Source organism: Mobula hypostoma, chromosome 12, assembly GCF_963921235.1.
Source record: "Mobula hypostoma chromosome 12, sMobHyp1.1, whole genome shotgun sequence".
NCBI classification, from domain to species: domain Eukaryota; kingdom Metazoa; phylum Chordata; class Chondrichthyes; order Myliobatiformes; family Myliobatidae; genus Mobula; species Mobula hypostoma.
The window spans coordinates 40,586,269-40,609,263 of NC_086108.1; the positions used below are offsets into that span (position 1 = coordinate 40,586,269).

A 22,995-nucleotide genomic window follows, 5' to 3' on the forward strand; every position below is an offset into this window, starting at 1 on the left:
CCTGTTGGTCAGAATTCTTTATTTTTTTAATCCTCTCAGCAGCAGTTCAGTGAGCTTCTTGATCCTAGGACCTGGAAGGTAACATACTAAGGGATTGGACACGCTGGAGGCAGGAAGCATGTTCCCGCTGATGGGCGAGTCCAGAACCAGAGGCCGCAGTTTAAGAATAAGGGGTAGGCCATTTAGAACGGAGTTGAGGAAAAACTTTTTCACCCAGAGAGTGGTGGATATATGGAATACTCTGCCCCAGAAGGCTGTGGAGGCCAAGTCTCTGGATGCTTTCAAGAAAGAGATGGATAGAGCTCTTAAAGATAGCGGAATCAAAGGTTATGGGGATAAGGCAGGAACTGGATACTGATTGTGGATGATCAGCCATGATCACAGTGAATGGTGGTGCTGGCTCGAAGGGCCAAATGGCCTACTCCTGCACCTATTGTCTATTGTCTATACTACTAAACAGGGACTCTTCAGAGACAGATGCACCTAGCTTCTCCCCAAGTCAAATTTCCTTTAACGTTAGCAGCTCTCGCTTCTTCATCTTCTCCTGTATAGCTGCCACACTCCCAGTTCTAGCTGTGCTCCCCAGGGGACCATTCTCCTCACCACAATCCAAATCCTGTACATGAGACAGGCAGACTCATGGGGACTCCTGGATGACCTATCTGCTTCTTCCAATTTACCTGCTGGTCTGTACGCTCTCTTACAACTCTATCAGTAGCTGATGATGAGGTCACACCACTGAAGTGAAGACATTTAACATAATTCCCTGTTCTTTTGTTTAAAAAGATATAAAATAAATATGAGGAAACAGCAGCACTGTAGAGTTGGAAGGTTGGAGCTGATTTCAGTTTTTACTTTAATGCATGTCCAGATTTGGACTAAATTGAGGGGACATTATTTTATCATGTAAAGGGTTTTAGAGTCATATAGGACTTGGGCTTACCGAATAGACACCAGCCATCATACAACCATTCACACTAAGCCCACACCATTTTTTTCCCCTCATCAGCCCCTCATTCCCATCAACCGTTCGGGCTGACCGGAAGTGCACTGAGAGCGGTAAGCGTAAAGGAGTTGGGGGCTTGCTGTTCTGGTTAACAATGGATGGTGCAATCCTGGTCATATTACGATCAAGGAACGTGTTTGTAGCCCGGATATTGAACTTTTTGCTGTTGGACTCCGGCCATATTCCACCGAGATACAACACTGGGCATCATGGGAGGTTGTTCCTGCCTGTGGCCATTAAACTTTGCGGCTCCTCCTATGGAGGATCAGACATCCTGAGTCAATAGGCTGGTCCTGGACTTATTTCCATCTGGCATAGTTTGTATATTGGTGTTTGATTGTTTGTGGTTTTTGTATTGCTATATTTATGCTCTATTCTTGGTTGGTGCAGCTATAAGGAAACGCAATTTCCCTCAGGATCAATAAAGTATATCTATATCTATCTATCTATCTATCTAACTCTACCCCATCCCTTCCAATTTCTACAACAACGTTTCACTAATCAAGTCAAGTCAAGTCACTTTTATTGTCATTTCAACCATAACTGCTGGTACAGAACATAGGGAAAATGAGACAACGTTTTCCAGGACCATGGTGCTACATGAAATAATACAAAAACTACACTGAACTACATAAGAAAACACACAAAAACTACACTAGGCTACAGACCTATCCAGGACTGCATAGTGCACAAAACAGTGCAGGCACTACAATAAATAAATAATAAATAATAAACAAAACAGTAGGCACAGTAGAGGGTATAGTAGGTTGGTGTCAAGCCAGGCTCCGGGTATTGAGGAGTCTGATGGCTTGGGGGAAGAAACTGTTACATAGTCTGGTCATGAGAGCCTGAATGCTTCGGTGTCTTTTTCTAGATGGTAGGAGTGAGAAGAGTTTATATGAGGGGTGCATTAGGTCCTTCATAATCACATACATACTAGGTGCTTTTCGTAGAGGGCAATTAATCTACCAACCCACACCTCGTTAGGACACAGGCGAAAACTGGAGCACCTGAAAGACACCTGTGAGATCACATGAGAACATGCAAACTCCAAGCGGAGAGCAGGTCAGGGTTGAAGCCAGGTCAATAAGATGAGGCAGCAGCTTTACTAACTATGGCACTGTGCCATTTTGTGCTGGCAAATTGCTTTGTATGAATTATACAACAACAGTCAAACCAAAGCTCTTTATGGTTTTCCCCAAATTCCTGCATCAAAAGTTAATTGATGGTCCTCACACCCTTTGGTGAGATCTGCCAAAATTCTCTACTTATCCCTTTAGACAATAACTGGACACAATTTTCTCCAGAGGTTAATTGTTTCATCAGATTTGCCCTTGCCTTGCTGTTATTTTCAAATTTTTGTAGTATTTTGCCAAAATAGTGAGCTGATGAAAGTACCTATTGTAAGGTGATATTCCCCAAAGGTGCCTGGCATCTGAATGATTGGGGCAGGTAACTATTCAGGTCTTTGATACAAGGCCAATTTTATTCCACACAATTCCTCATGACTTATGTACGCTGCTGTTCTACTGTGGGTGGGGTTGGGGCTATAGAGGGAAAAAAGTGGGCCCTGCCTTCCTTCCACCTGTTGTGCCTGTTTTAAGACACAGACAGTTTCCTTGGCCCTGAACAAATAATTGCAGTATTTAACCATATTCATTTTTCACATAATGAAAATTAGATTAAAAATTACTCTTCGCAGTAACAGCAAGCCAACACTTCACCAGTTCACCTGACTTTCAGAAAGTCAAAATAGATCAATTAACACCATCTGTTATTCTGAATGTTGGAATCAGACCATTTAATTTGACATTTACATATACTTATCTGTTCCAGGGGAGTTTTACTTTTAAGCTTGAAGACAAAGTTGCAAGAGCTTTTAATCTGGTGGAGAATCGTCACAGAGTGAGAGAGAAAGAGAGAAATAAAGCCATTGGCTCAATTAACATCTTCTGGGAGCAAGAAGTGCATCCTGCTGGAAAATAAATTTCTGTTCTTCAGCCTTTGTCTCCTTGAGACTCTCAATCTGGTGCAATGGATAGGAGTACCAGTTAAGGAAAAGCAAAAACTAATGCCATTCCATCCAGTTTAGACAAAGAAAACAGGATTCAACACGGCCAAAGCCAGAAACTAGAGGTGGCTCATTAGATTATCCTGGAATCTCTTGGCATTTCTTTAGTACAGGCCTGAGAATTTGAGGAGCATTTTATTGCCTCATTAACATGAGGTGTATCAGAAAAACCTACAGAAAGGTGAAGCAATTAACATCAGTAGGGCCCAATGAGCCTTAATTTCTTCCACAAAATACACATCCCAGTTTGGTTGCTAGAACAAGTGAGATTTCTGATCCAGATAGTTGTTTACACAAGTCTCACTTCAGATATTTGAGTACATAATTGGGATATTCATGTGCAATACTGAGGGAGTGCAGCTTTGTTGGCAAGTTACATGTTAATTTCTGATCAACCTGAAACATTAATCAGATATCTCATTATGCAGATGCTGCCTACTTTTCTAATTGTTTCTAGAATTTTCTGATTTATTTATTTTGATAAGATGCCAAATGAAGTGCGGTTTCCCTCCTTAAAAAATTCAGTGGCACAACTTCAGGGCGATTAAGCGGAGCTGCTATCCTGGCGAATCTTTGTCAGTCTACATCACTTAAAAGTGTGAGTCATCTTGTCTTAATCATTGCTGTTTGTGAAAATTTAATGCACACAGATTGGCTGGTCCATTACCTCTCACTGAAACAGCACTTCATTGAATGGAAATTTCTGCAGGACACCCCAAAGCAGTGGAATATTTTCCATAAATATAAAAGTGTTTTGTATTGGATATTCAATTATAGGAATAAATACAATACTGGGGGCAAAATAGCAATCATACAGAAAGGAATCGAGCAGTATATGGACCAAGTATTAATCGACTCTTTACTTGCATTGTACTGACAGTCTATACATTGGGGTAAAAAGAGAAATGTTTTATTGCTGTGAAGTGACTGTGTGCATTTTGAATTCATGGGATTAAAATCAGAAATATCTATGGTATATTGACCATGTTTATTAATTTACGAGTAAGATGATATGCAACTTCATTTGTTAATTCACGATTCATTCAGTAATATCAAAAAATCATCAAATAGAAGTTGGCGATATTGTGTACCTGTGTCTGCCCTTGTGTGCCTGTGTGTCTCTCCATTGGTGTCCTTCAGCACCTGCATATTTTTCTGTTGCCGTGTTTGTTTTGTGTGTGTGTGTGTGTGTGTTCTATGTTTCTGTACATCTGTGTATGTTTCTATGTCTTTTTGCATCTGAGTTTTCAGGTAGTATATCTGTGCATTTCTGCACTGGTGTGGTGTGTGCGTGCGTGCGTTACTGAGCTGGTGATGGCTCCTGCCTTTGAGTTTTGGTGTCAGCGCTTTTCTATGTGTATTTCTGTGTCTGTGTCAGGTTTTGTAGATGATCCCATCTATGTACCTGGGCATACTTCTGTGCCTGTGTGTGTACACGCATCCGCGTACATCTATAATTCTGCATTTCTCTGTGGGTTTCTGTTTCAGTATGTGCCTGAGAGTCTGTATCTGTGTTGTTGTTATTGCATGTTCCCGTTTCATTTATTTCTGCATCTGAGCTTTTGTATGTTACTCTGACTGTTTCTTATGTGTGTGAATATCCATGTGTGCCTCTGCGTATGTGTTTCCACAACTTGTTGCTTTCTCTCTGCATTTCTATGCTTCTGAGTTGGTGTGTGGTTCTGAATGTGTGAGTGTTTGGTTTTATATGAATGTCTCTCTGTGTCTCTATTTGCTGTAAACGTGATTGTTTCTGAACTTGTGTGATTCTGTAACTGGTTTTCTCTGTGTGTTTCTGCCTCTGTACTTGTTTCTGTGTTTTTGAGTTTCTCTGTCCCTGTACATCTGTGCTTGTGTTTGTTTCTGTCGATGCCTTTGTCTCTGCACATCTTTGACTCTTTGTTTCCAAGTGTTTCTGTGACTTTATATTTCTGTCTCTGAGCTTGTATCTTTGTCTTGATGGGTGTATATGCACAGAAACAAGCACAACAGCAGAAACCACTGGAGGTTCCTCGAACTCACTTAGTCAGGGCCAACCTCAGAAAGGCGCTGCCAAAGTTACACCAACATGTCTCCCTGCCCCACTAGAGGCCCGAATATACTTGACCACTGCTACACAGCAGTCAAGGATGCCTACCGTTCCGTCCCACGACCTCACCGGAAAATCGGACCATCAGGACGCACTCCTCCTCCCGGCTTGCAAACAGAAACTGAAGCGGGAGGTCAAGGTGTCAAAAGTAGTGTCGCGTTGGACGGAGGAAATGGATGAGGTCCTCCGTGACTGCTTTGAATCAGTGGACTGGTTAGTATTCAAGGACTCAGCAGCTAACCTCAATGAGTATGCCTCAGCTGTCACGGACTTTATTTGGAAGTGCACGGAAGACGATCCAGGTATTCCCTAACCGGAAACCTTGGATGAATTATGAGTTCAAGTCCCTTTTAAAGGCTAGAGCTGCAGCTTTTAGGTCCGGGGATACCAGTCGCTACACGAAATCCAGGCGTGAACTCCGGAAAGCCATTAAGGGTGCCAAGAGGCAATATCGAGCCAAGTTGGAAGCCCAGGCTAACCAAGGGATGCCAGTAGACTATGGCAGGGTCTAAATGAGATCACTGGGTGCAAAGAAAAGGCTGGGAATATCAATAACTGCGGCGCTTCTCTTCCTGATGAACTTAACATATTCTATGCATGATTCGAACAGAAGAGGAGCGTCCTGCTCCCTCCGGCTGAACCGGACCTGGTGGCATCGAGATTCATCGTCACTGAGGAGGACATTAGAAGGGCCTTCCTGAAGATAAATCCAAGGAAGGCGACAGGCCCAGATGGTGTCCCAGGACGGGTTCTCCAGGCCTGTGCAAGCGAGCTAGCTGGAGTGTTTGCTGACATCTTCAACAACTCCTTGCTTCAGTCTAAGATCCCCTCATGTTTTAAGAAGGCAACGATAATCCCAGTGCCGAAGAAGGCAAGGTGGCACGCCTGAATGACTATCGACCTGTGGCTCTGACATCAATTGCTATGAAGTGCTTCGAGCGATTGGTTATGGCACACATCAACCACAGCCTACCGGTCAACCTCGATGCTTTGTAATTCGCCTACCGGAGCAACAGGTCAATGGCAGATGCCATCTTTCTGGCCCTACATTCCTACTTAGAACACCTGGAGAATAAAGACGCATACGTAAGGCTCCTTTTCATTGACTACAGCTCTGCCTTTAATACTATCATTCCAAATAAACTGATTCCTAAGCTCCGGAACCTGGGCCTTAGCACTCAGATCTGCAGCTGGATCTTCAACTTCCTCACAGACAGGACCCAGGCTGTAAAAATAGGGGACAAGCTCTCCTCTACAATCACTCTGAGCACCGGTGCCCCACAAGGCTGTATACTCAGCCCCCTGCTGTACTCACTGTACGCCCATGATTGTGTAGCCAAGTTTCCATCAAACTCAATATATAAGTTTGCTGATGACACAATTGTAGGCCGTATCTTGGGTAATGATGAGTTTGAGTACAGAGAGGAAATTAAGAACCTGGTGGCATGGTGCGAAGACAATAACCTATCCCTCAACATCAGCAAGACGAAGGAATTGGTTGTTGACTTCAGAAGGAGTAGTGGACCGCACAACCCCATTTACATCAGTGGTGTGCAAGTGGAACAGGTCAAAAGCTTTAAGTTCCTCGGGGTCAATATCGCAAATGACCTGACTTGGTCCAGCCAAGCAGAGTTCACTGCCAAGAAGGCCCACCAGCGCCTTTACTTCCTGAGAAAACTAAAGAAATTTGGCCTGTCCCTTAAAACCCTCACTAATTTTTATAGATGCACTGTAGAAAGCATTCTTCTAGGGTGCATCACAACCTGGTATGGAAGTTGTCCTGTCCAAGACCGAAAGAAGCTGCAGAAGGCCGTGAACACGGCGCAGCACATCACACAAACCAATCTTCCATCCGTGGACTCACTTTACACCGCATGCTGTCGGAGCAGTGCTGCCAGGATAATCAAGGACACGACCCACCCACCCAAAACACTTTCGTCCCTCTTCCCTCCAGGAGAAGGTTCAGGAGCTTGAAGACTCGAATGGCCAGATTTGGGAACAGCTTCTTTCCAACTGTGATAAGACTGCTGAAAGGATCCTGACCTGGATCTGGGCCGTACCCTCCAAATATCCAGACCTTCCTCGCAGTTTTTTTTCACTATCTTACTTCCCATTTTTCTATTTTCTATTTATGATTTATAACTTAAATTTTTAATATTTACTAATTTTAACTATTATAAATATTTTAATATTAATATTTGTAAGCCAGGGAATGTGAAGCACAGAATCAAATATCGCTGTAATGATTGTATGTTCTAGTACCAATTGTTTGGCGACAATAAAGTATAAAGTATATGTGGGCAACCAATTAAAACTCTGATATTCCCTATTTTCCCATACACCCCAGCTCAGACCGACCAATCCTGTCAATAACGGTAGATCAAAGGTTATATTCATTCCACGTGCTTCCCAGTCAGTTTCAGTACTCTTTAGCCCTTGCCCTACAATCTGCCCAATTTGAAAATGAGGAGAAAATCTGTTTCACACTCACTGCTGGCAATGTTGCCTCTTTCTGCAACTTCCCTGCAGCAATTTGGCGCTCATTGTTGTGACGTAATATTTGGTATTACACAGAAGTAAGATGAACCAAATATGACAATCAACAAAATGGGAAGGAAAACACCTCCCCCAAACCACTGCTGAATGCTACATGTTGGCTTGAATTATTTTCAATTGGCTTGATATGCTGTAATAACAAACAAGTACCTCAAGACTAAAGGGCATAGGAGCAGAATTAGGCCACTTGGCCCCTTGAGTCTACTCTACCATTTCACCATGGCTGCAGCTCAACGCACTTCATGGATATGTAGTTATCAGGAAGACAGGGGGTCTCCCAAAGATCCCAGGTCTCTCACAAGAAATACACCACTACCTCTCGATCCATTCTCAGCAGACTAGCTATGTACTAACCGAAAAAACACTTAATATAAACTTTCTTTCTTATTTACTTAGAACTTCCACCTGTCTTTGCCCAAGCCTGTTCTCACCTAAGCCTGTGGAACTAAAGCCAAACCACTCTAACATTGCCCCACTCCAACAATGGTCCCTCTGCTTCTGTACTCTGTGGGTATAATGACCATATTTCTGTATTTCCTTATGATATGAAGGAAGCTATTCAGTCCATTGAATCTCACAGAGCAATCCCACTGCTGACTAATTTTCCTTGTAACCTAGTTTCCCCACATCCACTTGTTATCGGGGCAATTTACAGTGGCCAATCTTCATGATGGGTCAGGAACTAGAACACCTGGTAGACACCTACATGGTCGCAGGGTAAATGTGCGAACTCCACATTCATAACCAGAGGTGAGACTTGAATACTGGTCACTTGGACTGTGAGTTAGCAGCTCTACCTAGTGTGCCGCTGTGCCACACAATATAGGTACCAAAAGAAGGGAGCTTAACTCTTGGGAATGCATCCTGCAAGAGGGAGGCAGGCTAATTTTAATCACCAGCCTTATTAATTGGGTATCCTCAAAGCACCTCCTCTCTGCCCTAAATTACAGAGGTCTTTGCAATGAGACCAACATAATAAGAGCAGTCTGTGCTATTCTGTGTACCTAAAGGTGAACTCTATTAGCATCATGCAGAGTTTAGATTGCCAGCTATGAAAATTAGTCAGCAGGAGGCTATTTTAACAGCTGGTCGCCTCCACTTGTCAGATAAAGTTAAAATTATGCCCCCTGCCTACCTTAACAATGCATCTTTTGACCAACACAGGGGATTCATAAACATTCAGGCTGGATTTTTAAATTCATTTTAGAGGATCTCAGCAGCACGAACAGGACAGCATTTATTCCCCGTCCCTAATTGCCCTTGGGACAGAGGTTGCGAGCCATTAGTTTGACCTGCTCCAGCCCATCAGGTGAAAATGCCAGAATACTACGCTGTTGCACAAACAGTTCCAGGACTTGGAGTAAGGGAAGATGAAGAATCAGTGTTATATTTATAAATTGGGGTGATGTGTGATTTGGAGGAGAATGTGAAGCTGGAGCATGCATCCACTGCCTTTGCCCTTGTTGATAATGGAGATATGCAGTCAGAATAATTTGGGTGAGTAATTGTGACTGTGCATGATAAACACAACAGTCACAGTAGTCTGCCGGAAGAGGGAATGACTGTTAAAGGTGGGTGCTGGAGTGCCAGCTTGCTTTGTCAATGACTTCATGAGTATTGTTAGAGCTGCACTAGGGTAAGCTTGGATATTGTGTCACATTTCTGTACCGTGCCATGTAGATGGTGGAAAGGCCTTGCAGTGTCAGGAAGCAAATAATTCACTGAAGGATATAGTAGTCAGTATCTGATTGCCTCTCATAGTCACAGGATTTATGTGATAGTCCGTTTGAGTTGCTGGTCAGTGGGGTCACCCAAGGTGTTGATATGGGCACTCGATGATGGTAAATCCATTTGATGCTTGTTTTAAAAGAGGAATAACATGAATGTGTTTTGCATTAACAATAACACAAAATGTTCCATGTGTTTGCAGCCAAACCAGTATGAATTCAATGTTTGGCTTTCGGTTCAGGACCACCTCCAAGTGTTTGTCATCCACAGCTTAAGCTTTGCTCTTGCATCGGCACATAAAAGAAAGCGCATGCTTTAAAATCTGAATTTCAAAGTTTTCAAATGAGCTGCTAAGACGTCCTGGCAATTTGAAGTGCATTTATGAAACGAGAGGCAGTTTACAGACTGGCATTCCAGTTAGGTGTTTGGAAAGTGGGAACTTGAGTTCAGACAACATATCCGAAACACTTCATATCCTATGAACTAGATTTTAAAGACAGTGATTGTTATGTGCTGAAAGTCATCCAACGTACACACACGCCCCACAAAGATCAAATGAGGTGAATAGTTGGTTTGAGGTGGTGCTGGCACACTGAGAACTGCTGGCCACAACACGAGGTTTCTTTGCTCTGATGCAAGCATTCGGATCTTGCCATAACAAACTCTGGCTTAACCTCTCAGCCAAAAGACAAACCACTTCAACAATGCACCATTCCTTTGCTATTGCACTGACAACCAAAGGAGTCTGCACAACAGTTGCTGTAGTCCTTAGTAGCAAATCAGATTTTCAGCAGCATTATTTCAATTGAGATGTTCAACATACAGATGTATCGCGTTAGTTCAATGGAGGGCAAGAGGGCTGCTCTTCTAGCCCATGTTAGTTTTTCATCAAAAATCACTGTAGCTCATACTCTGGGGATGCAAGAGATGGAGCATAGCACAGTACAGCACAATATGGGTCCTTCAGCCCGAGATGTTGTACCAACTTGTATAAACCTAATCCACGATCAATCTAACCCTTTCCTCCTACACAGCCCATAATCCTTAATTTTTCTTACTGTACATCCATGCGTCTAAGAGTCATTTTAAATGTCCATATTGTATCAATCTCTACCATCCCTGGCAGTTCATTCCAGGCACCCACCACTCTCTAGGTCAAAAAAAAATCTACCTCTGATTTCTCCCCTAAACTTCCCTCCACTCACATTAAATGAATATCCTCAGAAAGGACATTGCATCTCCGGGAAAAGGGTGCTGGCTGTCCACTTTATCTGTGCCTCTCATTATCTTATCCACCTCTATCAAATCACCTCTCATCCTTTGTTGTTCTAAAGTGAAAAGCTTTAGCTCATTCAATCTGTCCTCCTAAGGCATGCTCACTTATCCAGACAGCTTCCTGGTAAATCTCCTCTGTACCATCTCCAAAGGTCACCCGTCCTGCCTATAATGAGGGAATCAAAAATGAACACAACTCTGTAAGAGTGGTCTAACCATTGAAAGGAAATCGGCACCACAACATAAGGATTTTGAAATCTCAGCTAGCTAGTTAAATCTAATGGTCAACTTAAAGATCATCTGTAATCGAATGAGACCTTGTGTTTCTCTCATTAGACAGTGGTTAGTAATGAGCCTCCTTCAACACTGTACTTGCAGTACAAGTGAAGCTTGAAGTGCTTGAAAGTCCAAAAGCTGATGCAATTGACTTAGTTTGGGAAATAAATCAAATTAACCAAGGTATTGTTATTTCACATATTTTAGAAAGTGACGAGTAATTTTGAAATACTCTAACCAATTTTTGCTCTTCTATGTTTGCTTATTCCTCATCTGAATGGTGTTGCTGTAGCCCACTGGTGACAGACTTCCCTCTGAGTCAGAGTATGACTTCAAACACTTGGCCAGCTGAGTATTCAAACCAGAATGGCAATTTTATAGTGAATATTGTGTTGCTGGAAGCGCTGGATTGCACAAAGCTTTGTTGTCACATGCAGTGAGGTTCGATTTCCAAAGCAAAATTAGTCACTGAGGAATATTGTGGACTAAATGTAGGTTTTGTGAAACTCTGTGATTTAGGTGTTGTGATTTGCTAGCATGTAGGGGATAGGTTGTACAATCCTGAACATTTTTGGTTGAGAAAGGAGCCACTCAGTCTATCATGGAATATGCAAAGCAAAAACAGCCTATTTCATCTTACTTCCAATCTCTTGGCACAGACAAGGTGTCCAGACACCATATCTTGATGTGGATGGGTGCTTGATGGTTGATGCAGACTTGTTTTCAGTACTGTATGAATCTCTGACTCATACTGTGGTATCTGACTTTATATAAAGCACTGCTAGAAGCATCTCCATAATGTTGGTACATAATCTCTCGTCTCTCGGGCCACACATACAAAATGCTTTTACAATGTGTGCAGTCTGCTCTGTCATGACTTATGGGGTCCTACATAGAAGTCTGGCACTGATGAACTCCCCTCGGGTAGGTCCTATTTAAAGTGTAAATCAGTCACAGTACACAAAAGTGTTCATCATCACTTCTCTATGAAAGACAGGTTGCGCAGCCCAGTCCAGCTAAATGGAATAGCCCCCAGCAACATGGTTGGGCCCATCCTAAACATCAGTGGGGACAAAGAGAACTTCAGCATGTAATCCAAGGCCACCTCATTATTGCACACTGAGGGATTAGAGTTTGAGTTAAATAAAAGTCTGAAAATCTTTGCTCAAGGAGTGTATGAAAACTGATGCCACATTGCTGTGACATAAATGAAAATATGTTTTGCTCACACATAAATGTACTTTTTCATATATTCAAACTTTAGAGAGAAAAATAAATCTTCCCTATAGCTAAGTTGGCTGTTACTATGATCATGGGATATGGGAGTCGAACTAGCTCATTCAATGCATTGAGCATTGGAGCTGCGCCCAGCCACACAGTCATACTGTAAGTGTAAAGTGAGTAGAGCAGAGAACTAAACCCCAGCCATGTGGTGGACCTGTGCTGATGGTGATTATGGAGGAGACACTGTTGCCAATCTGAACTGTGTGGGGACTACAATTGAGGAAATCGAGAATCCAATTGCACAAAGAGGTATTGAGGCCAAGGTCTTGGAGCTTATTGATTAGGTTTTAGGGGAGGATGGCATTGAGTGTTAAGCTATAGTTGTCAGTAAGTTCACATATGACCCAAGTGTGGAGAGAGAGAGAGACATTAGAAGTGGGTCAATAGTTCACAGACTTTAATGTGAACAGAGTTTTAAGGGAAAGGAAAACAATAAATGCTCGGCCAAACAGCATCATTGAATAAAACTTTCAAACAGAAAACTAGGTACCAACACCGCAGCTGAAAGGAATTTCTAAATACAAAACAAATACCACAAGTCTTCAGTGTCAGTTGACTCGATAGTCCACTTTCTCAGGCAAGGCTGAACGCAGGCAGGCGGCGTAACATTGCTGTGCTTTGCTCAAGTCTTAACAAGTGCTACAAATCGAAAAGAAGGGAGTTAAATACTGCCAAATTAAAGTAATAATTAGCTGCAACACACATCAAAGTTGCTGGTGAACGCCAGTAAATAATTAGCTGACAAGTGCATATTCACAAGCACAATTGCCGAATTTGCTGCGCAGCCAAGTCTGTGGTTGTGACAGGGCCCTTTCCCCAGGGCAGCTCCTGAGGCGTCAGACCTGTGCCCGCTGGAAGTCCAGGGTGAGTGAGTTGTCCAAGATGTATTTTGCCAGGATCCAAGAGGTTCTTCAGGAGAATATCCTTCAGATCCGCAAGGTACTGGACCTTACCACATACCGGGAGAAAGGCCAGGAGGTGCCGCACCATCTACCAAGTGGGGAGGAGGGAGAGGTGGGACGACTGGGGCCAGGGGAGAGGTGGTAATTAACTTAAGCTCAGAAACCTGGAACGTTGGGTGGATCTTCATTGATGCTGGTAGACACAATCTATACGAGAGCTTGTAGACAGCCTTTTCCACTACAATGGTCCCATGTAGCACAGAGCCAGTTTACAACTCTCGACTTTCAGGGGAAGATCCCTTGATGCCAACCAGACCTCCTCTTCTGACTTGAATGGCCTTACCTGTCAGTGGAACTGATCAGTTTACCAGGCATGTTATTTCTGGGTGCGAAGAAGAGAAGCCCTAGCTCACCTCCAGGTGTGCTTGTAGCGCTGAATCAACTGTTCATCAGCAGGAACTCCTACATCAATCGGCTGCTCAAGGAAAAGCAGTGGCTGGAATCCTTTTTGGCATTCAAGGGGGGATATTCCCATGGAGGCCAACTGGAGGTTATTGTGGGCAGTCTCTGCACAAAACAATTGGGAGCTCCAGGACATGGGGTTGGAAGAGGCAACAGAGTTGTCTCCAACTCTTGGTTCACTCTCTCAGTCTGGCCACTGGATTGGGGTTGGAAACCAGAGGAGAGGCAGACCGTGGCTCCTACAAGAGAGCAGAAAGCCTTCCAAAAGCAGGAAGTAAACTAAACTGTGGTCCAAGATCAGACACTATGTCTTGAGGGAAGCCGTGGAGCCTGAACACATGTTGAACCTTGAGTGTGACAGTCTCACCAGCCGATGGGAGTCCAGGGAGGATAATGAAGTGGGCAGCTGTGCAAAATTGATCCACAATGACCAAAATGGTTGTGTTTCCATGAGACGGGGGCAGCCCAGTGGTGAAATGAGAGGTGTGGCCAGGGGCAGCAGACATAACAGACCCACAGGATGCTGGCATGACGTCTTGTTCTGAGTGCAGGTGGGACAGTTGTTGAAATCCTGGGACATAAGTCAACAGAGGACACCATCTCCACGGCACTTCATTCTGCCCTGACCCACCTGGACAGCCCCAACTCTTACGTCAGAATGCTGTTCATTAATTTTAGTTCGGCATTCAATACTGTGATCCCCTCCAAGCTGATCGCCAGACTTCGTCAGCTTGGTATCAGCTCATCCCTCATCAACTGGACCTTGGATTTTCTGACTAACAGACCCCAATCAGTTAAGTTAGACAATCTCTCCTCCTCCACTCTCACCCTGAATACTGGTGTGCCTCAAGGCTGTGTGCTAAGCCCTTTTCTGTACTCCCTTTTCACCTATGACTGCATTCCTGTACATGGTTCTAGTTCCATATTCAAGTTCGCAGACAACACCATGGTGGTTGGTCTGATCAGGGAGGATGACGAGACGGCCTACAGGGACGAGGTCCAGCACCTGGCTGCATGGTGTGCCGACAACAATCTGGCCCTTAACACCCAGAAGACCAAGGAGATCATTGTGGACTTCAGGCATGCTAGGAGCCACACTCACGTCCCCATCTACATCAACGGAGCTATAGTGGAGCATGTATCAAGCTTCAAATTCCTTGGTGTCCACATTTCCGAGGATCTCACCTGGTCCCTGAACTCCTCCATCCTGATCAAAAAGGCACAACAGCGCCTTTATTTCCCGCAGAGCATGAAGAAAGCTCACCTCTGTCCCAGGTTACTGACGGACTTTTACCACTGTACCATTGACAGCATACTCACCAACTGCATCTCAGTGTGATATGGCAATTGTCCTGTATTGGACCACAAAGCACTCCAGTAGGTGGTGAAAACTGCCCAGCAGATTATCGGCACCCAATTGCCCACCATTGAGAACATCTACCATAAACGCTGCCTGGGCAGGGCGAAAAGCATTATCAGGGATGCATCTCACCCTAACCATGGACTTTTTACTCACCTCCCATCCAGTAGGCGCTACAGGAGCCTCCGCTCCCACACCAGCAGGCACAGGAGGAGCTTCTTCCCTGAGGCTGTGACCCTGCTGAACCTCACATCACAGCGCTAAGCAGTATTGCACCCATATTGTACTGTCTCAGTACTTCTATATTTGTGTACTGTAGCACTTACTTTTTATTCACAGTTATTTTGTAAATAACACTACTCTTTGCATTTCTGGTCCGATGCTAACTGCATTTCATTGGCTTTGTATCTGTACTCGGCACAATGACAATAAAGTTGAATCTAATCTAATCATAGATGGCCCCCAAAATTGTCTCTTTATAATCTCCTCGGTCCATTGAATTCCCAGACTGGAGGAGCAACCCCATTCCAACACTTTGGAGTGCACCGCAGCAGGGACAAACAGCCGGTTGGGAGGTCTCCCACCTTGGTCAGGGTCTGACTGTTGGGTGGTCCTCAAATCTGCCTTTATTCCCCAGATCATCAGAGCACCAATGCATGAGTGAGGAAGGATGGGCTCCGGATCAGCATTGTCCTCAGATCTGTTGAACTATCGGGAGAGAGCACTGGCCTTGGTATTCTTCCTGCTGGGACGATAGGGGAGGAAGAAGTTAAACCGTGTGAAGAAGAGAGCCCACCCAGCTTGACGAGAGTTGAATGTAGGAGAGGTTTGTGTGATCTGTCCAGACCAAGAATGGATGCTCTTCCCCCTCCAGCCAGTGTTGCCATTCCTCCATGGCCTCTTTGACAGCCAGAAGTTCCTGGCTCCCATCCTTGTAGTTACTTTCGGCCACAGACAAGCAGAAGGGAAAGAAAGGCACAAGGGTGCTGCCGTCTATCCACAGAAGAGCGCTGCGAGAGGATTGCTCCATTGCCAGCATTAAATATGTCCACCTCAACTATGAATGGCTGTGATGGGTCTGGGTATTGCAGCACTGAGGCAGTGGTAAAGCATCACTTTAACTCCGAAAATGCTCAGTCAGCATTGTCTGTCCAATGGAATCCTGCACAGGCCTTCCTGGTGAGGGCATCCATGGGAGCCAAGATAAAGCTGAAATTTCGGATGAAGCAGCGATAAAAGTTCGCAATCCCCATGAAGCACCATACCTGTTTGACTGTAGATGGGTTGGGCCACTCTGAAACTGCCTGAGCTTTACTACAGTCCATTTGAACACTGCATGGGGTAAGTATATAACCCAAAAACAACACCTGGTGTTTATGTAACTCACATTTTTCAGGCTTGGCCTACAGGTAATTTTCGAGGAGCTGTCTGAAAACCCTTCGGACATGCTGAATGTGTTCCTGATGAGAGTGGGAATAGATAAGGATGTCGTCTAAATACACAAAAATCAAGTGGTTCAACATGTCCCTGAGCACATCGTTAACTAAGGGCTGGAATACAGCATACTCATGTTGGCCAGACTAAAGTGCATCACAAGGTACTCATAGTGGCCATTAGAGGTGTTGAAAGCTGTCTTCCTCTCATCCCCTTCTCTCATATGAACCAGATTATATGCATTGTGCAGATCAATTTTGGAAAATATGGTTGCTCTCTGGAGACGTTAGAATGCAGTCACCAGCAGGGGAAGACGGCAGCGGTTCTTCACAGTGATATTGTTCAGGGGCCAATAATTGATGCAGGGCTCGAGCTTGCCACCTTTCTTGCCCACAAAAATAGAAGCCTGCTCCTGCTGGCGAGGTTGATGAACAGATAAACCCTATGGCCAATGCCTCCTTCATGTATTCCTCCATGGCCACTGTTTCAGGATGAGAGAGGGAAAAGAGCCTGCCCCAGGGAGGAAATGCCAGGGAAGAGGCCCATGGTACAGTCATATGGGGTTAGGGAAGTGGCCTTCCTCTTACTGAAGACCTCAAGAAGATCCACATATACAGACATGCCAGCCCCCACCCTTGGAGTGCTTCCAGAGACCAATCGATCCATAGGTTATGTTGGAATAACCGGGGGAGACCAAGCACCAGTGGCAGTTCAGACGAATCAACCAGATAGATGGAGAGTTCTTCACTGTGGTTGCCTTCAAGCATAAGTTGGAGGGGTTGGGTGGAAAGGTGGATCTGGCCAGTGCCCAGAGGTTGACCATCCAGGGCCTTGATATTGACCTTTTCTTTTAATTCCTGAGTTGGAACTCCCCATCAGTGAGCTCGAAGGATGTTCATGAGATTCCTGGCTGAACCGGAGTCGATAAACGTCTTAAGTTCACGGGTCTGAGACCCCTACAACAAGGAAGTCAATAAAGAGCATTGCACAATTAGGGGAAGCTGACTGCAGAGAGAACCAATCCATCTTTTACTGGACTGTCGGGACATGTCACCCGGAAATGTCCTGGGTCACCACAATAGAGGCAGGAACTTGTTCTCCTGCACCACTCTCGTTCCTCCTGAGACAGGCACACGCACCCCGCTTGCACAGGATCGTCCATGGACGGGGTGCAAAGTGATGAAGGAGAGGCTAAGGAAAGGTGGTGGAAGCTCGAGATATTCTTTCCCTGCACCACTTAGTTACTCGGTCGTCAACTTGAATATCCAGATTAATCCAGACTATCCCGCTCGTTACGGACAGCGATCTTGTGCTGGACCCCTGCGGTCAGTCAACTCTAGAAGGCAGTGATTGAGAGAGCTCTCATTTCATCCTGTCTCTACTGCAAGTGTGTGGAATTTGACTGTAAAGGCCCTTGACACAGGTCCAAGAATCAGTGGGCAGTCTCTTGACCTCATACTGGAAGATCACAAACCTTCCTTAACACTGCAACAAAATAGCAGAATGACTGGGGTATCCTTGCTCCCATAAAGCCTTGAAAGGGCTGAGTGGAGCTTCATCTAGGAGACTGGCCATGTACGCCAGTTTTCATGTATCATCACCAAAACGACCAGGCTGGGCTTGGAATGTCAGCTTGCACTGGGTAATATGATTTCTGCAGCCATCAGGATTGCCAGTGTATCTGCCCAGTCGTAGAACACTTGGTTCTTGTACGGACACGGGAGGCTGTGATGGTCCAAAATCGGGAGTCAGTTCTGGACCAGGCGCGGGACTGGGAGCAGTAGTGGCAGAGGTTGTCAGGGCAACAGAAAAAGAAGGCCTGTGAGATACTGGGAGTGGGACTGATATGGCCAGAGGCTGCTGAATTGTGTTGGCAAGAACCCTAATGGCTGTCAGCTGATGAATTCAAGGACGGCAGCTGTGAGAGTGGAAATCATAGATATCTGACTCCGATTGTCTGTGGTGAGCTGTTGAACAGTTGCGACAAGGGATGATACCTGTTCCTCCAGATGAGGCTGGGCTTGTCGGCATGACATTATCTGCCTCATTGCTTCAGTAACTTCACCCAGAACAGATTCAATTGCCTGTAGCTTGTATCTTACCTGACTATTGAATCTCAGGGTCAGCTGCTTTCTCTCTCTCTCTCTGCTGGGTCCAGACGTCTTCGTGTTGTCAAGACGTGCTGTCGGTACATTCGTGTATGGTCCAGGAGCGGAGAGAGAAACACGGAAATGGGTCGATAATTCAGTCTTTAATCTGAACAGGGTTTTAAGGGAAAAGAAAACAATAAACATTAGGCCAAGCAGCATCATTAACTAAAACTCTCAAATGGAAAACTAGATGGCAACACTGCAGCTGAAAGAAATAGCTAATGTAAAATGAATAACGCTAGTCTTCAGCTCTGCTCAAGTCTCGACAAGCGCTACAATGAAAAGAAAGGAGTTAAAAACATGCAGCCGAGTTCATGGTTGTGACAGTAGCTGATAAAGAGTATTTTAATACTTGCATCTTTGCTGTCTAGGTGTTCCAGGAATGAGTGAAAAACCAGTAAGATGGGATCTACTGTGGACCTGTTGCTCCAGTAGACAAACTGGTGCAGAACGAATTCGTTTTGCTGGCAGGAGTTGATGTGTTCCAACACCAATCACTCAAAACACAATCACTGTGGATATAAGTGTTACTGGGTGTAGTCATCGAGACAGGTCACTGTGTTCTTGGGCACCGGTATAATTGAAGCCTGCTTGAAACAGATGGGTACCATATACCGCTGAAGCAAGAGGTTAAGAGATCTCAGTGAACACACCAGCCAGTTGATCAGCACAGGTCTTTAGTATTTGGCAGGTACCCCTTCTCAGCCAGATGCACTTCTTGGGTTCACCCTCCTGAATGCTGCTCAGGATCATCAGGGTAATAGGAGTTCATGATGGCTCCTCTGTGTTTTGACAGTCAAAGCGAGCGTAGGCTTTGAGCTCATCTGGAAGCAAAGCTCTGCTGTCTCCTACGTCATTTGATTTAACTTTATAAGAGGTGATAGTATTCCAGCCCTGCCACAACTTTCGTTAATTCAAGTTTGGTCCGAAATTGCCACTTCGCCTGTGAGATGGCTTTCTGGAGATTGTACCTGGACCTCTTGTAGCTTTCTTGGTTACCAGACTCGAATGCCTCTGACCTGCCCGTCAGCAGATTTCACATCTCATTGTTCATCGAGGGCTTCTGATTGAGGAAGACTCTGAATAACTTTGTGGGGACACACTCGTCTACAGCTGTTTATTTTAATAAAAACCATTACAGCCATGGTGTATTCATTCAGATCCCTAGATGAGCCTTTGACTCAAAGCAATCCTGTAGCCGCTCCTTTGCATCCTGTGACCACCTCTATGTTGTCCTCATCTCTGGAGCTTTTCTCTCTAGCTTTTACCTGTATGCAGGTAGGTGAAGGCTGATTTATTTTCCCTGCTCAACCCTAGTCTCCCGGTTTCTCCTCATAATCTTTGATGCCCTTACTAATCAAAAACTTATCGAACTCCATTTTAAACAAACCCAATAATACTTTGATACTAGTGCCAAAACTTTCTCCCCTCACCTCCTTATGCTCTGATTTGCACCTACCCCAAAATGAGCAGCAGGTTAATACCCTTTCACCTACATTGCCCCATCCTTCCATCTCCAGCTCCCACCCTCCCAACAACCTACCATCCCAGTCACTTTAATTAACCATCACAATATCCAACTTAGCTATGTTAAGTTCCCCGCCCCCCCCCGACTCCAGGCCTATCTCGGCCATAAACCCAACTCCCCCAGGTCCCAAATCCCATGAAAAAATGTGGTTCCTTCCTGAGCAATCAATCAAGGAAAAACGGACTCCTTTTGCCAAAAAAATTTTTTGACATTGATGTACTTGGATGTAGGGAATATTAAATCAGTGATAGCTAACCACAGATCCTAAATTTTAAACTTCGCCCTCAGTTATGTTTTATCCTACTTGACATAAGACCCACTTATATTGTTATCATATTTTCGACCTATATTTTTTGGTTTTCAGATGCTGAGTATGTAAGCACAGCTTTGTGTTTTTACATAGACTTACTCAATGAAGCTTTGTACAAAAAAGGGCAAGGTTCCATTTCCTCCGTGGTATTCTGTCCACTTCTTTTTCACCTGAACTTTGGTTAGCCTTTCTCTTATCTCGAGATGATCTCATCAATGTGCCAGGGTTATGGCAAGTTCAAATGGGCAAAAACAACCAATTGAATATCCACAAATAATGTTTGTCTTGTTGCTAATGGTTAACATGCAGCAGCATTTAAGACCACTAGCTAGTGATTATGGAGAGTGGGTTATTTCAGTCAAGCCTACTCTGTGTTTACAGGAGCCTGAAATTATAAGTTGTATTTATTGCAGCTTTTTGTTTTTAAAGTTTTGAATAAGGGTTTTACATCTGTTTTGTTTCAAGAAAACCATCTATGTAGCCTACATAGTTCCCATTTTTCAGATGTTATACTTGTCTTCTAAGTCCTAATATGGTAGTTAGGAAATCATACACATTTTTCACTTAAAATGCCTGAACTATCCAGAATTAAAATAAAATGCCTCCGTTACTCAGACGAGAGGGAGCACTGGCCCTTTGAATACACAGATAATAGGCCGAACAATTGTTGAAGAAGCGGACAATAAGCTGGAAGAACCCAGTGGGTCAAGCAACATCTGCAGGACAAAAGGAATTGTTGATGTTTCTGGTATAATGACTGCATCAGGACTGAGAGGTGAGATGGATAGGGGAGTGGCGAGAAAGGATTAAGAGGCAATTGGCGGAGTTGGAGAAAAATATTAATGAAACCATGCCATGGATCCTGATCTCCAAGTTTACATTCATTCAGTCTTGATGCCTGATATCAGATGCATTTCTCAGAGCCACTGACCTAAGTACCATTGTGACAATGTAAGTACCTTGAACTTGCACTCCACATGACTGTTGAATTATAACCAGGCCCAATATCTGCAGGAGCTTCAATGCCATAAAGGAAGATTTGAATGTTGAACATTTGAATATTAAACTTTATACTTCTCATGCAATGTAAATGGACATTCTCCATTGCTGGATCTTGGTGTTAGGGGTTCTGCATGTTCTACTGAAGTATTTCCCTTGAAAGGAAGATGCTCAGAGAATTATCAAATACATCTTGCACCTTGCATACAGCATTGAAGCAGATCTTCCCATCAAGATGGTGCTGAGTGCAGTCTCTGGTGAAGTCGTGACTCAGATTTAGTCCACTTTCGATTTTGTAGAGATGGATTTGGGGACAGGTATAGAGCTAGGGGTGAGGGTAGGGTCCTGGATAGGGCTGTGTGAAGTTGGAGATCAGGACGGAGTCCATATCAAAGCACTCTGTAGTTGAAGACTAGGACTCCCTTGGATGGATATTGGTTTGGCAAGTGCTGTGGATGAACACCAGTGAGTAAAAGGACTGGTGACCCCCCCCGACCCCCCACAAGAGAAAACAGGTTAATGAGTTCCCCCAACTTGGCAGGTCCAAGGACTGGTGGTCCATTTGGCCAAGTGGTATGAGGACCAATGACTCCTCTGGGTCAGCAAGTTGGCAAGTTCAGAGTTGGAGGCCTGGAGTTCATGGTCCTGCCATTGGCGCCTCCTGGGGTCGATACTGAATTTTGAAGCCCAAGGTCAAAGCCTGATGTCGGCGAGTCCAGGTGTCGAACCCTCATGGCTGAAGCCCTGGTATGCAAGTTCACCGGGGAAGTCAAGGGCCTGATGTCTGCAAGTCCAGTGGAGAGCTGGAGGCATCCTATCCTGCAATTGGAGGCCTGTGTGTGTAAGTGGGTGGGTGAGAGAGAGAGGAAAGAGGCTTGTTTTGCTTTTGTTGTTTCATTGCTGTTGTCGTGTTGCTCTTGTTGGTGCTTGTGCTGCTCTGCTGAACGTTATGGACGTGCTGTGTTGGCACTACAGTGTGTGCCAGCACTTGTGGTTAGGTTGTGTCGTTTGTTATCACCAAAGACACATTTCACTGTATGTTTTGATGTGCATGTAATAAATAAATTAATCTGAAGCTGAATCAGATGCTGTAGTGCAAATGCAGCCTTCTGCAGTGCCATGTTAGTGATAGTATCAACGAGGACAGATTGTGGGAGTTTCTGCTATCCATTTCAAATCCCTGTAGCTCATTGAAGAAAGACCATCAGTCTTGACTGGTAGTTCAAAACAGTAAACAATGAATAGGGATCTAACACCAATCACATTGGTACACTTCACCTATTTACTCTCATTTCCCCATTATAATTTCAGTGTTACCTCATGGTACAGTGAAATGTTGTTAAAGTTAGAGAGACTTGTTTCTGACATGACTTGACAGGCTATTGAGGCAGAACAAACTGAAACTGTTGGCTTCAAAATCATGACAATTACAAGATGGCAGAGCAAAAAAATTCATCTGTTGTCTCCACAACACTTAATAAAACCCAAACTCCTAAGCGTGTGCTCAGGGACCAGCACATTTAAAGTGTGTAACTCAGGATTGCTTTGATTGAAGATAAGGTCAT

General features: G+C 44.4%; 1 long non-coding RNA gene across 5 annotated transcripts in view; it reads right to left on the reverse strand.

Moving 5' to 3' along the window:
- Positions 1 to 22,995, reverse strand: part of LOC134354720 (uncharacterized) — a 173,770-nt gene that overhangs the window by 45,582 nt on the left and 105,193 nt on the right. For all 5 annotated transcript variants that reach the window (XR_010019884.1, XR_010019882.1, XR_010019881.1 and 2 more), the window contains one exon: positions 18,546 to 18,699. This is a non-coding gene — a long non-coding RNA (uncharacterized LOC134354720). The remainder of the gene's footprint in view (positions 1 to 18,545; positions 18,700 to 22,995) is intronic.